Source organism: Lepidochelys kempii, chromosome 2, assembly GCF_965140285.1.
Source record: "Lepidochelys kempii isolate rLepKem1 chromosome 2, rLepKem1.hap1, whole genome shotgun sequence".
Taxonomy (NCBI): domain Eukaryota; kingdom Metazoa; phylum Chordata; order Testudines; family Cheloniidae; genus Lepidochelys; species Lepidochelys kempii.
The window spans coordinates 239,582,673-239,599,217 of record NC_136381.1 but is presented as its reverse complement, the minus strand read 5'-3'; positions in this window follow the sequence as shown (position 1 = coordinate 239,599,217).

Below are 16,545 nucleotides of genomic sequence, written 5' to 3'. Positions count from 1 at the left end.
GTAATCACAATTAAATGCAGGAAAAAACTTGTGCCCACAAAACTTTTAAAAAAATCAAGCTGAAAATCTCTATTCATTGCCTGGTTTCTCATAACAGACACAGTGGTAAAGTATCATGGTTTGGCATGGGCTAAGTGACAGACTTCAGTGCTCACCTCAAAAGCAATGATTTACAAAAATTGCAGCCAATAGGCCTCCTTTCTGAGCCGAAAGTCATTTTTGTAAATAAAACATGCCCTTGAATTTTGAACTTAACAGAGGCAAATCATTCACATGGGAAAAAAACAGTGAAAACAAGAATACACTCCAATCTGCCCTTGACAACAAAAACACCATGAATGGAAATTTGGCTCCATTTTGAGTAAACTTGAGATCTACAAATAATATCATCTTCCATTTACATAATGCTTTTCATCCCAAAGCATTCCTAAGTGCTTTACAAGCATAATTGACTCATTTGTAAACTATCAGCAGATATCATTTCACTCACCACTAAAATATAGCTGCTACTGGGGTGAAATGCGGAAGCTGTTTAATAGAGCACAGGAACACTACCCCAAAGTTTAGGGTAGGAAGCGGGGAATAGCATAGCCAGCTGAAACTACAGTAGCGTTAAGCAAGCAGCAAGTACTGTAATTACCTGAGTTGGAATTTGGCCAATATATCAAGATCAATACCCTAACTCTTGTGAAAATGAAATGAGGGATGTGGGGTCAAAACTTCAGCTGGTGTAAATTGGCAGAGCTGCACTGGCTTCATTGGAATTTATGCTGATTTACGATGGCTGAGGATTAAGCCCAAGTGCCTCCCTAATGACCCCCGGCGGTCAAGAGCTGTTTTACATTTCATCCAAATGAGCTGTCTAGTGACAAAATGCTTACTAATAACATGCTGGGGCATTTGTTCCATAAACATAGGAAGTGCCACCTTCTGACTCACCAACTCTACTTCCTGCACCAAGCACTCTGTATGTTCCTTGGAAGCCTCTCTTCTTATGATTGAGCCAGCCTCACGCAATTTAGCTAATTTTTTCTGGCTACACCAATTTTGCATTTGGAACAGAAGAGGCTATTGGAACCCTAAGCATTTGACGTGTGAACTAGGCAAAGTCATACATCTAAACAAGAAAATAAAATGATCAGAAGCCCCAAATTTATGTAGGATTTTGTGATACTGCTATTATGGCCCATCCTACTCTCTCCATTTTCTCCCAGTGAGTCTCCACATAATCTATCCCTTTCCTAATCCAGACACCTCTTTATTATTACCACAGTCACAGGAAAACCCATGTCATTGACAATTTCTGGAACAGTGTGGGCTTGATTGTTCCTGATCTCTGTGCAGGGCCTCAAAATGGGAGAGGGTGCAAGGAGCTTTCTCATTCCTATATCCACTGCACAGAGGACAGGTACAGCTGCAGCCAGTCCCTATAATCTCCTCAGCCCAAGGTCTCTCCCTGCTAGCGTCCCCATGAGCACTAGTCACTCAAAAGTCAGTAGGATAGAAGTGGAACTAAAGGTCCATTGACTACACGCCAGCTATTGGAGATGTCTGGGATTCTGAGCCTCACCCTCCGAAAGTGGGGAGGGCACTACAGACTCATCCCCTGCATTCTGTGATTCTCAGAGGCACGTTTTGACTTATGACACTGTTTGAAAGTTCCACCTGGCTGGTGCAGTTCTGCATAATCTAAATGTGTACCTGTGCCTTAATGGCCTGAATCTGCAACTAGGACACATGCCTTGATAACGAGGTTATTAATTTTTCCCTCTTGGGTTGTATAGGCTATAAATGGTCACTCATCTGGCACTGTGCTGCTATTATAGTACAGACCTGAAAGCTGCATGCTGCTTCCAAAGCAAAGTGCCCTTTACATACTTTCATAGGGCTATTCCCCTCCCATCCAACCCTAACATTACAGACCGGTAATTAGGTCACCAGATGAATAGCTGGGAGAAGAAGGCAAACAGGATAAAAGGATTCAGAGTAACAGTCGTGTTAGTCTGTATTCGCAAAAAGAAAAGGAGTACTTGTGGCACCTTAGAGACTAACCAATTTATTTGAGCATAAGCTTTCATGAGCTACAGCTCCCTTCATCGGATGCATACTGTGGAAAATACAGAAGATGTTTTTATACACACAAACCATGAAAAAATGGGTGTTTATTACTACAAAAGGTTTTCTCTCCCCCAACCCCATTCATCACCAGGACCTCCAGTTCTCCCTGCTTGTTTCCAAGGCTTTGTGCATTCGTATATAAGCACTTGAGATAACCTGCTGATCGCCCCTCATTCTCAGTATGAGGCAGGAGCCCTCCCCTCACAGACGTTCCTGCCTGTGCTTCCTCCCGGTATCCCGCTTTCCCACTTACCTCAGGGCTTTGGTCTCCTTCCCCCGGTGAACCTAGTTTAAAGCCCTCCTCACTAGGTTAGCCAGCCTGCTCGCAAAGATGCTCTTCCCTCTCTTCGTAAGATGGAGCCCGTCTCTGCCCAGCACTCCTCCTTCATGGAACACCATCCCATGATCAAAGAATCCAAAGCCTTCTCTCCGACACCACCTGTGTAGCCATTCGTTGACTTCCACGATTCGACGGTCCCTACCCAGGCCTTTTCCTTCCACGGGGAGGATGGACGAGAACACCACTTGCGCCTCAAACTCCTTTATCCTTCTTCCCAGAGCAACCAGATCTGGGTTCACTTGTGACCCTCCACAACCCAGAACAACCCAGATCTGGTGCTTGACCCCCCATCCAAAGATGCAGAGTAATTCTGTCTGATTCATGCTATCCAGCAGTTCCTATCAGGTTATAGGAAGGTTTGGAGAATCTCTCTGGGGCAGAGAAAGCAGGCAACTGGCACAGAGAAAGTCCTGCAGGAAAGTCCTAGGAATAGCCAGGCTTGAGGAGAATGTTCAGACCTGAGGGCTTGTCTACGCTTAAAGCGCTGCAGTGGTGCATCTGCACTGCTCTAGCACTCAGTGAAGACGCTCCCTATGCAGATGGGAGAGCTCCTCCTGTCGGTGTAGGTACTCCACCTCCCCGAGGTGCTAGCTATGTTGATGGGAGTAGCCCGATGGGACATAGTGCTGTCTGCATCGGGGGTTAGGTCGGTACAACTACATCTCTCAGGGGGGTGGATTTTCCAAGCACTAGGAAAACATAGACACCAAACAGGCTTCATGCTTTCCACACCCCCTGAGTGACATAGTTAAACCGACATAAATGTGTAGGGTAGCCCAGGGCTGAGGTTTATGTTTTGTTCTGTAATTGGAATTACCAAGAAGGAAAAGGGGTACATTTGGCCTGTCTATGGTGTGTAAAGACTGTTCAAAGCAAGGTGGGAATTTTGCTTGCTTAGCTGGCTCTTTTGGCAAAATAAAGCAGTTTAGAGAACCTGATAGGGAAAATATATGACTTTCCCCAGAATGCCTTAGAGTATGTCTTTACTGCAGGGTTATTTCAGGCTCTTATTCTGGTGTTGACTGGAACTGGGAGAATACCTGATTTTTCAGTTCAGTGGCAGTTCTGAAAAATTGCAACAACAAAAAAATTCATTTGGGTCAAACCAAATCTGAATATTTGGTTAATCCAAAAAAGGGAGCATTTGAACCTGGATCTCCTGCTCCCCAGGTGAGTTCCATAACCAATAAAGGTTATAAGAGGGTAGTTGCTGCTTCTCCTCCTCCAGCCAATTTTGTGAGTAGCAAAAATATTCATGTCAAATTTATGAATAGTTTCAGGTAAACTGAAAATGCATTTTTCATCAAACTATTTGTCTGAAAAATGTTGCCCAGCTCTAGTGTTGCCCCAATTCCCATTCCTGTCCACACACAAAACCTCTCGCTTGAATTTGGTGGTGCTGTCAACCCAAGCTAGTGGGCCTAGCTGGCGGTATAGGCTAGAGCGCAGGTGCTGCTTTCACTCAGGCCGGTAACCCACTCACTTTGTAGTGAGGATGCAGGCTAAATTACTCAAGTACCGATAGTCCTCCACTGCTTTCCCACAATTCCCCCTGTGTGCGTAGAAGGACAGACAAATTCTTCCACAATTCATTGGGAAAGGATCATAGAGTGGCTCAGCCACACAAGCATCAGAGGGGTAGCCATGTTAGTCTGGATCTGTAAAAGCGGCAGAGAGTCCTGTGGCACCTTATAGACTAACAGATGTATTGGAGCAAAAGCTTTCGTGGGTGAATACCCACTTCGTCGGATGCATGTAGTGCAAATATCCAGAGGCAGGTATAAATATGCAAGCAATAATCAGGCTAGGGATAACGAGGATAGTTCAGTCAGGGAGGATGAGGCCCTCTTCTAGCAGTTGAGGTGTGAACACCAAGGGAGGAGAAACTGCTTTTGTAGTTGGCGAGCCATTCACTGCTTTTGTAGTTGGCTAGCCATTCACAGTCTTTGTTTAATGCTGAGCTGATGGTGTCAAATTTGCAAATGAACTGAAGCTCAGCAGTTTCTCTTTGAAGTCTGGTCCTGAAGTTTTTTTTGCTGCAGGATGGCTACCTTTAAATCTGCTATTGTGTGTCCAGGGAGGTTGAAGTGTTCTCCTACAGGTTTTTGTATATTGCCATTCCTAATATCTGATTTGTGTCCATTTATCCTTTTACGTAGGGACTGCCCAGTTTGGCCGATGTACATAGCAGAGTGGCATTGCTGGCACATGATGGTGTATATTACATTGGTGGATGTGCAGGTGAATGAACCGGTGATGGTGTGGCTGATCTGGTTAGGTCCTGTGATGGTGTCGCTGGTGTAGATATGTGGGCAAAGTTGGCATCGAGGTTTGTTGCATGGATTGGTTCCTGAGTTAGAGTTACTATGGCACAGTGTGTAGTTGCTGGTGAGAATGTGCTTCAGGTTGGCAGGTTGTCTGCGGGCGAGGACTGGCCTGCCTCCCAAGACCTGTGAAAGTGTGGGATCGTTGTCCAGGATGGGTTGTAGATCACTGACGATGCGTTGGAGAGGTTTTAGCTGAGGACTGTATGTGATGGCCAGTGGAGTTCTGTTGGTTTCTTTCTTGGGCTTGTCTTGCAGCAGGAGGCTTCTGGGTACACGTCTGGCTCTGTTGATCTGTTTCCTTATTTCCTCGTGTGGGTATCGTAGTTTTGAGAATGCTTGGTGAAGATCTTGTAGGTGTTGGTCTCTGTCTGAGGGGTTGGAGCAAATGCAGTTGTACCTCAGCGCTTGGCTGTAGACAATGGATCGTGTGGTGTGTCCGAGATGGAAGCTGGAGGCATGAAGGTAGGCATAGCGGTCAGTGGGTTTTCGGTATAGGGTGGTGTTAAAGTGACCGTCACTTATTTGCACCGTGGTGTCTAGGAAGTGGACCTCCCGCGTAGATTGGCCCAGGCTGAGGTTGATGGTGGGGTGGAAGCTGTTGAAATCATGGTGGAATTCTTCCAGGGTTTCCTTCCCATGGGTCCAGATGATGAAGATGTCATCAATGTAATATAGGTAGAGAAGGGGCGTGAATGGACAAGAGCTGAAAAAGCGTTGTTCCAGGTCAGTCATAAAAATGTTGGCATATTGTGGGGCCATGTGGGTGCCCATAGCGGTGCCACGGGTCTGGAGGTATATATTGTCACCAAATTTGAAATAATTGTGCGTGAGGATAAAGTTACAGAGCTCAGCAACCAGTTGTGCTGTGGCATCATCAGGGATACTGTTCCTGACAGCTTGTATTCCATCTGTGTGTGGGATGTTTGTGTAGAGAGCCTCTACATCGACGTTGGCTAGGATGGTGTTTTCTGGAAGATCACCAATGCATTGTAGTTTTCTCAGGAAATCAGTGGTGTCACGAAGATAGCTGGTGCTAGTGGCATAGGGCCTGAGTAGAGAGTCCACATACCCAGACAGTCCTTCAGTGAGAGTGCCAATGCCCGAGATGATGGGGCAACCAGGGTTCCTGGGTTTACGGATCTTGGGTAGTAGATAGAATAACCCCGGTCGGGGCTCTAAGGGTATGTTGATTTGTTCCTGTGTTAGTGTAGGGAGTATCCTGAGTAGATGGTGCAGTTTCTTAGTGTATTCTTCAGTGGGATCTGAGGAAAGTGGCCTGTAGAATTTGGTATTGGAGAGTTGTCTGACATCCTCCTTTTGGTAGTCAGACCTGTTCATGATGACAACAGCACCTCCTTTATCAGCCTCTTTGATTATAATGTCAGGGTTGTTTCTGAGGCTGTGGATGGCATTGCGTTCTGCATGACTTAGGTTATGCGGCAAGCGATGTTGTTTTTCCACAATTTCTGCCTGTGTACGTCAGTGGAAGCATTCTATGTATAGGTCCAGACTGTCATTTCAACCCTCAGCCACACAAAGAACTCTGGCATATGCTTCCAGAACTTCTAGTGATACATAGGGGTGAGTGCAGCACCAGTGAGGACATAGTAACTCAGGTCTGGCTTTGCAGTGGCTGACTGCTCACAGCTGGGTTAGGTTGAGCTGGATGCTAATCACCTGAGTGAACTCTGCAGTGAGCTGTACCCTAAGGACCAGGGCAGTGCCTAGCAGATCTCCCAGAGGAATGAGAAGCGTTTATGTTGCTTTATGCTTGTTTTGGACTTTGACTGCCACAGAAGGGTAGAACAGTAGGAGACCTAGTCAGAGGGCTACGTCTCTGCAACCCAAAAGACAATGGCAGCTAGGCGTCCAGGAAGAGAGTGAGGAAACTGAGGCAATGTGTCTGCTGCACAGCATAATGCTGAAAGGGGGCGTTCTGGTAAGGGTGCACAATAACTAACAACTTTGGTTTGAGAGTAACAGCCGTGTTAGTCTGTATTCGCAAAAAGAAAAGGAGTACTTGTGGCACCTTAGAGACTAACCAATTTATTTGAGCATAAGCTTTCGTGAGCTACAGCTCACTTGGTTAGGTAGAGGAAACAAAGGGATTTAAGGAGGCGAAGTCGTGGACTCAATCATGGATCACAGGTCTGGAAAAGGGGAGCTCTTGGATTCAAGGAATGAAATGACCAAAGACTTGGATTTGCCTGTACTTGAGAAGATAACTTGGCCCTAATTTTTTTGATATAACAATACCTTATTATAAGTTCCTTATTGTAATTTGTTCCAGAAGTGCCTCCCTATTTGTGGGAGGATTTCAGTTAATATTAATATGCTGAAAAAGCTCCTGTTTTATTTTGGCACATGGTCCTGGACAGCTGTGAGTACTTTATTATTACTTTTAGAGGTGGGTGGCATGAACTACCTATATCCTGTTTAAGTTTTGCATTCCCCTTCTGGACAAGGAGGTTCTGTACATACCTGTGACTTATAGTTATGGTTACATAACAGCTTTCCTCACTTTTTGAGGAAGTCCAAACAATCTACATGGAATGGTGACTATTATAACTTGGAGGTCTTGTCTTTGAGACATTTCAGGGCTAGTGTTGTTCTATTATTTCACACTGATCCCCTATATGGAATTGTGGGGAGCCAGCCCATTTAATAGTGGTGGGAAGAGTTTATAGGTCATTCAGCGTCTAGGTGTTTGTAGAGCTCATCAGAAATTTTCCAACAGAACGCTTATCTGTCAAAAATGTCAGAAGTGAAATGTTTGGTGGAAATATGTCTATTTTGGTGAATCTTTTGAGGGAATACATGCAGGTTTCAAAACTTGCCTGCCAGACAGACAGCTTCCTCTCAGCAATTTGCTTAGCTCCCCGCCAGCTCACCCGCCCGTCTCCTTGGCAGCCTGGGGGACTGTCCCAGGATCAGGTACTCCAGGACTTTATAGGGTCAGCGGCTTTAGTGGAGCCTGCATGCAGACTGCCCCAGCATCAGGGACTCAAGGGCTTCCAGGTCCCTTGATGTGGAGCCAGGAGCTGGCAGCTGAAGTTCTCTCAGAGTTTAGAGGCTCCACAGGAGGAGAGGAAAGCCTGGGGAGAAGGGTTGGGCTGGGATTTAGGTTGTATTATTATTTACCTCGTTAATAGAGTCAACTGCCAAGAAGAGGGCAAGTTTGGCCCGACAGTGTGTTCAGAATCTCAATCCTGCCTGTTCTTAGAGCCCTGTGAGGAAGGCACTATTATACCCATTGTACAGATGGAGAAACTGAGATAGATGGAGGCTACTAGATATTAGACGTGTTCTTACTCCTATTGAAATCCAGGGCCTTCCAGAAGGGGGCAGGGAGCAAAAGGGACAGTTGTAACCTGGCATATGAGTTTGACTCACTTGCTCCTCTATGATCGAGGGGTAGCCAGGCCAAACTTGAATGGCACTGTGACCCCAAAGGCCAGATTGCAACACCAGGAGCAGGAAGTCGGACCCAGCCCCATAGGCCAGGAGCTGCGACTGAGTGCAGAGCGGTATTTTTCCCCACCCTACATTGGTCCTTCCCTCAGTGGTAATTTTTTTTGGAAGGATGGGGCCTGGTAAGAACATAAGAAAGGCCATACTAGGTCAGACCAGTGGCCCATCTAGTCCAGTATCCTGTCTTCCAACCGTGGCTATTGCCAGATGCTTCATAGGGAATGAACAGAACAGAGCAATTATTGAGTGATCCATCTCCTGTGGTCTAATCCCAGTTTCTGGAAGTCGGAGGTTTATAGACACCCAGAGCATGGGGTTGCATCCTTGACCATTTTGGCTAATAGCCATTGATGGACCTATCCTCCATGTTTCAGATTTTGCCCCAGGTCTCTCAGAACCTCTGTGCAGTCCTGTGGAAATCGATAAGATTTTTGCCAATAACCTGAATGACGGCAAATTGGAATTAGAACTCTCAGCTCCCAGTCTGTGTTGCAGCTAGTCCACCAAGCTCTCTCCCTTTTCTTATAAGTGTTTTACCCATCTGTCCTTACAGTTTATTATTAATCATTTGTATGAGGTTAGGAGGGAGCTGTACAAATAATGAAGCTTTTGGTTTGCTGGCAATTCTGAAAAAAATCAGGGAAAAAATAAGTTCAGGTTGACCCCCAAAGTGATTTTTTAAAAAATGTTTGGCAAATTGAAGAGTTAAAAACAAACAAAGAAACCAAAAAGCCTTAATCTTGAATCAAACTAAGTGCTTCGTTTTGATTCTGAGCTTTTCAACTTTTAAAAAAAAAATTTAAAGGAAATTTAAAAACAAAGAGCCATTTTGCATCAAATAACTGAAACTTTGTTTTGAAACCGCTGAAACAAAATGTTTCAATTTTTTTGGAATTTTTTTGTTTTATTTTTCCTGACCCAAACAATGTGATGAAATTGACATGATTTTGCTCAATGTCACTAAATCAGCATTTTTCACTGAAAAAAGTTGCAGTCAAAAAATTTTGTCCAGCTCTAGTTATGGCCCCATTGTGCTAGGCACTGTACAAATACACAGTAAGAGCCAGTCCCTGCTCCGAAGAGCTTAGTCTAAATAGACAAGACAGAAAAAAAACCAGGAAAGCAAATGGGCACGGAGAGGTGAAGTGACTTGTTGAAGGTCAGTAGAATTGCTGGGAACAGCACCCAGATGCATTTCCCTGATTGTTTCCTGCGTGAAACCTTGCCCACTGAAATCTAAGTGCTACCCACCTCCTGTCTGTCCCGGGTGTTGTTTTCTCAGCAGTTTGGTCAATTTTTGCTTAGCTATCACAGCAAGACAGAAGACAACAAAGCAGTTGATATGGGTGGGGAAATAAATGCAGGCTCAAAATTTTAGCCCATACTTCTAAAAAAAGACCCCCAGTGAGCAGAGCTACCTATCAGCTGCATCATGAGGTGTCTTGCTTCTAGCTACTTATTTATATTATAGTTGGCCAAATTGCTGGCATTAATCTGACCGAAGATAGTGCTGAGGGGAAATATAATTAATAAAAAACATTATGAATTAAACACAGAGAAAGATTACCACCAAACCTACACTACCAAACCAATGTTTACCTCCAACACTGCTAACAAAGCATTCAGCTTTGCTGAAACAAAAGATTTCCCATACATGACTACTAAAAAACTCTAACTGCTATAGTCTCCCTTTGTTTCAGTTCATCTGCTAAAGAACTTTCTCCATGCTGTTAAACCACCATCAGATTGGAAATCCTGGCAATATTTATTCAGAAATTATCCAAGATTGAGTGTGGAAAGTGAAATATCTTATTACACCTCCATGGCTGAAGAAGAAGCTGAATCATGCCTTTCCTCCACACAAAATATGGGAGTATAGATCACCACCTCAGCACAATCTTAAACTGGGGGCAGAGTACAGCAGCATGACCCCAATACAGTGTTGGTGCCATTTCTCCTGGGAGAGGCAGAATACCTCCCAGAACTTTCCCAGTGAAATACACAGATTGCTACACCCCTTTCATCAATGGCCAGATCTAGCTTATGTCATTTTCTCTGACACAAAGATGGCTAAACAACATACAAACACAGCAAAAAAAAAAACCCAAAAAACAAAAAACAAGGGTCAGAGAGGACTGCAACACATGCAGGGGTTGTGTCCCTGACTGTCACAGCTAATAGCCATTGATGAACCTATCCTCCATGAACTTAGCTAATTTTTTTTTGAACCCAGCGATACTTTTGGCCTTCACAACATCCCCTGACAACAAGTTCCACAGGTTGACTGTGCATTGTTTGAAGAACTTCCTTATGTTTGTTTTAAATCTGCTGCCTATTAATGTTATTGAATGACCCCTGGTTCTTGTGTTATGGGAAGGGGTAAATAGGACTTCCTTAGTCACTTTTGCCACACAATTTCTGATTTTATAGACCTCTGTCATATCCCTTCTTAGCTGTCTCTTTTCTAAACTGAACAGTCCCAGTCCTTTTCATCTCTCCTCATATGGAAGCTGGTCCATGCCCCTCATCATTTTTGTTGCCCTTCTTTGTACTTTTTCCAGTTCTAATGTATCTTTTTTGAGATGGGGTGAACAGAACTACACAGTATCAAGGAGTGGATCTACCATGGATTTATATAGTGGCACTATGATATTTTCTGTTTCCTTATCTATCCCTTTTCTAATGGTTTCTAACATTCTGTTAGCTTTTTTTGACTGCCACTGTACATTGAGCAGATGTTTTCCGAGATCTATCCACAATGTCTCCAAGATCTCTTTCTTGATTGGTAACAGCTAATTTAGATCCCATCATTTTATATGTATAGTTGGGATTATGTTTTCCAATGTGCATTACTTTGCACTTATCAACACTGAATTTCATCTGCCATTTTGTTGCCCAGACACTCAGTTTTGTGAGATCCCTTTGTAATTCTTCACAGCCAGCTTTGGACTTAACTTTCTTGAATAATTTTGTATTGTTTGCAAACATTATTCATGGGGGTTCAGCACTGGGTTCAATTCCCGGTTCTAACACAGGCCTCCTGTGTGATTTAGAGGAGATTACTTAAGGTCAGATTTTCAAGTGCTCAGCACCCACAGTTGGGGCCAGACTTTCATTGCATTTAAATAAGGGCCAGATTTTCAAAAGTGCTCACCATCCAGTGTCCTGAGTTCTTCTGAAAAACTGGCTGCTTACTTTGATGTCTAAGGCTATGTCTATACTACATACCACTTTTGGTGGTGTGTAGTGTACATACCTGTGGCTGGAGCTCTTCCCCTATGCAGGAAAAAGACTCCCCCAGCCAAATGTGGTGTGTTATGTAGACATAGCCTAAATGGGAGCTAAGCTCTTCTGAAAACTTGGCACTGATTGACAGTGCTGAGCTACTTAGAAAATCTAGACCCAAACCTCCCTTTGCCTCAGTTTCTTATCTGTAAAGTGGCAGCAACCATTTTTCCTTTCTTTCTCCCTTTGTCTGGTTCACCGGGATTGTGCAGTCTTCATGGCAGGGATTAGCTCTTACTATGTGTATGTGCGGCACCTAGCACTAAGAAGCCCTGATCTCACGTGAGGGGCTCTAAATGCTATTGTAATACAACAACTAATAATAATAATAAGCATCAAATTAAAAAAAACCACCCAACAATACAAAGGGAAACACTGGAAAAGAAACAGTCTTGTTACATTTTTGCCCTCTCTTAATCTGTTCTTTCTTTGTATACTTAGACGATAAGATGGTAGACTCCTGGGGCACAAGCATGAATGTAGCACACCTAGTACACTTTTGGGTACTCTATAAGTAACAATATGGATAAACAAGCATTTTCACACCTTGCCTAAAGTTAACAGTATCTGAGAGGGCAGAAAAACAGGATCTCCTGGGAACTATAAAGGAAACATGGAACCAAAGCTCCAGGTTACAGATAAACCGAATGTCCCTCCATTTTATAGCTGCATTCCTTCTGTGGTTTTGGAAGGTTGGAATTAACATTTATGACTTTTCAGCTTCTAACACCGAAGCTGCACCTACAGGCTCTGACGATTAATTCACAGAACAATGCTGCAGAGGGAGTTGCAACCAAATTACACACTGTTTCGACTCTGGGAAAGTGAAAATCATTACTACCTGTTGTTAGTGAGAATGGGACCAGTCAAACACTGCCAGCCCCTGGAGTTTTTCATTCTGCAGCAATTCAAAGCTAGTCACATACATATAGGTTTCAGAATAGCAGCCGTGTTAATCTGTATCCGCAAAAAAGAACAGGAGTACTTGTGGCACCTTAGAGACTAACAAATTTATTTGAACATAAGCTTTCGTGGGCTACAGCCCACTTCATTGGATGCATCCCGATTGGCAGCATACAATTGTTTAGATGTACTGGAGAGAGACAAGAATATTTTGGCAGCCCTCATATTTTAAACTAGGAGTTATGTTAAAACTGAATAAAAGCAGCTTTTTCTACCAAAAATTACAATAAAACATGGTAAAATTAAGAAAAATAACCCAGTAATTTGAAAACAAGTCACAAGCGCCATACTCCACTGCAGAGATCTGTATAGCTGACAGTTAGGGCCTCATTCTGCCTGAGCAGCTCTTGCATCCTACTCATGTGGGAGGGGGAGCAGGGACCCCAGGGAGGCTGCTCTCCCTCTCCCCAGATGCAGGTAGCACCTGTAGGGGCGTGAGGGGACACTCCCTGTAACCACGAATGGCTGTAGGAGATGAATCCAGGCTCTCTGACCAGGGAGTGAAATGCAATGAAGCTTCTGTCAGTAGAATCAGTACCAATCCCTCCCTCTGTCCTGTTTATCGGCTTTTTCCTGTTACTCCATCAAGTCAGCAAACACACACGAGGCCACTGTCCTCACTTGCAGCGCAAAGGCAGTGCAGAGAGGTTCAAGAAAAGATTGTAAGCTAGTCCTCAGATTGTAAGTAAACTCCTTGGGACAGGGACCACATATTCTGTGATCTGTGTATGTGTTGGTACAGACAGCATCCTAGCAAAATGCAGCCCCTGTCCTGAGCCGGATGCCTCTGGGAGCCACTGCAATACACATTTTTAGTACTTCCTTAATAATAGACAGGCTGAGAGGGCTCCTGGAACACTTACAAAGAAGTAGTGAACATTCCAGCCAATGAAAAGGGCTTTTGCATACATAATAGCAATACTCAGGCTTTTGTGCATGGTACAGAGCCAAAATATTGTAATATCATAAGTGATCCCCACAAAAGTGTATCTTTGGAGTCTGAAGGTGATTTTATGATGTCCATGTATCTTTCACTTAGAGCAAGACAAAGGCTGTAAGAGAGGCAATGCGCTGTAATTCTCCTTCATACCCACCTTTAACATGCATCTCAGAGTACAGTATGTCTCTATTGACATCTTAACAAATGCCAAAGGTTGCCGATCCCTGCCCTATAAGGACTTGGAAGGATAGATAGAGCCTGTGCAGGGGATCAGTGATATGACACATCCCCGGGCCATGCTTTTAGGCAGTTCCACTTAGTTTTAGGGCTGTGATAGCTGGTGCTGGAACCTCCACCCTTATGCCGTGGAATGTGGGCTGCAGGTGTCTTGCAATACCATAGCCACCTTCTGTGCAGACTTTCTAGCCCCAAGACCCTGTGCCCCACATTACACCAAGACATGACTGTACAAACCATGGCTGTATTGAGACCACTGATTTTTCAGGGGTGTGTGTGATTTTTTTAAGTGGAAGAGGATATTTACCGCTTTATCCTGAGAATGGTAGTCACCCCCTATACTCAGGGGCCAGATCCAGGACAGGTGTAAGCAGGTGCTGCAGTTTGTTTTTTAACTTCCTAGCGGCACATTCCTTAGGGTGCACTAGTACCGTATTTTGGCCCTCAGCAGACATAGTGGTGGATAGCTATATCTAACCATCTGCTGTGCTAGCAATTGCACTCCATGTAATGGTATGTCTACGTTCTGAGATAATGGGCATTTAGCAGGCAGGGAGCGTGTTGTGTGGGCAAAGGCCGAGGGATCAGCCAGGGGGCATATATGTTTCAAATTGCTAGCTACAGTTCAGATTCTGAAGGCTAAGGAACTTTGCTGTGTCAGTTTTAACTCAGATGCAGAACCTTCAGCAAGGCTGGCTTCATCAACCAACAGGGAAACACATGGCTCTGGGGAGAATAGCCAAACCCCTGACTGTCTTCCAACAGAAACACATTTTTGCATGAGGTGTCCTTGACTCTAGAACCTGGTCCCTTACTCTGGTTCCACAGAGACTGGATTTACTAAGCTTCAGGGTACGCTGAAAGGCATATCTACTTTCCAAAGCGTTTCCTGAAGAGGTGGGGAGAGGGAGAGTGGAGAGTTTGATGAGAGAGGCTATAAGCAGCTCGCACATTTTGGAGGATCCAATACTAATAAATCACACTAATTAATTGCTGTGGGACCACTGCAACCCTTAGATTAAAGTTGCTGCTTCGAGCTCTTGTGCTGCCAGGCCGATACTGCTGACACCGCTCAGCACAAGCAGCATATTTCCAGCAACAGTATTCGTGTACATAAAGTATGTCTTCCAGCTATTTCATAATGGTCTCTGAAGCTTTAGCAGTGAGGTCACAGGTAACCGTGTGCTTGGCAAACCAGAATTAGGGAAGGCTGTATAATTAATAATACTCATTACCACAGTTGGCTTGTATGTGCAATGGCTCTGTTTTTGAGAAATCGCCATTTCTGCGTGCATACTGGTGATAGAACAAGTGCTTGGAGGCACCAGAAGAATGGCCTCCCGCAAGGATCAGTATTAGCTCCAATATTATTCAACTTATATTTGAATGACCTACCATATACCGGGTCTTGCAAGTTTGCTTATGCAGATGACATATGCTTTGGCACTCAGTCACATTCCTTTGACATACATGAGAGTGTTTTGAATGCAGATATGGTGGCTATCTATGGACAATTATTATCACCAGTGGCACCTGATACCAAGTGGAAGTAAGACTGTGTCGAGTGTCTTCTACTTACATCATGCACAAGTGGGCTGAGAGATGAATATAGTTCTCAATAGTCAGTGAATAAAGCACGATTCACACTGGGTCCATGTCCATCCAGGTGTCATGATGGATAGAACTCTCACATATCATGACCATCTTACAAAGACAGCGACTGAGGTTTAAATGCACAACAACCTGCTTGGAGAACTCGCTGGAATGACATGGGGTATCAACGCCCAAACGTTACGCATTTCAGCGTTGGCACTCTGTTATTCAGTGGTGGAGTACTAGGTCCAGTATGGGCTTGCTGGTTTCACACCAGGATGATCGACATACAACTTAATCTCACCATGCACATTATTTCAGGCACACTTAAATCTACTCCTCTACCATGGTATTGCAGTTGTCTCCAATATTGCGCCACCCAGTGTTTGCAGAGAAGAAAGTGTAGCAAAACTTGTGATAAAATTGCAAGATATGCCACATCTACCATTAATTAAAGACTTGTTTAATCCACCACATGGTCCTCTGCCCTCACAGCACCTGTTGTGGATAAGTTTTTGTGAATAGGGATTTACAGTAGAAGACACATGGCGAGCTTCATGGTCCACAGAGAAAGTGACTAATAATTATCTTGTCTAAGGCCCCACTCCACATCAACCTTGGTATGATTTACCATGAAGGCAACGGCACCTTCTCAACCAGTTTTATACCTGACATAGAATTTGTACTGCAGCAGAATTTTGGTGGCATTTTAGAGACAGTCCACTATGTCAATATGGGCAGCCACAAACCATGACACAGATTGTAGAGGACTGCGATGACTCAACTTCCTGGAGGTCTTTGTGCCTTGAACATTGTTCAGAAGAATACTGTGGCTTGGCTTGGCTTGACTGGACTGCATACACCAAATAAATAAATAAATTACCAAGGTATCTGAGCACTTCAGAAACGTTAATGACTTTACCTTCACAATCCTCTTGTGAGATAGGATGGTACTGTCATCTTACAGATGAGGAACTGTTGATTAGAAGTTTATGGCTGAGCCAGGAATAGAATCAAGATCTTCTGACTTCCAACCCAGTGCATTAACCCTAAGACTATCCTTCTTCTATACTTAGGGCCCTATCAAATTCATAGCCATGAAAAATGCATCACGGACCATGAAATCTGGTCTCTCCCTGTGAAATCTGTTTTTTTTTTGTGTACTTTTACTCTATACTATACAGATTTCATGGGGGAGACCAGTGTTTCCCAAACTGGGGGTCCTAACCCAAAAAAGAGGATGCAGGGGAGTCGCAAAATAGACTGTGAAT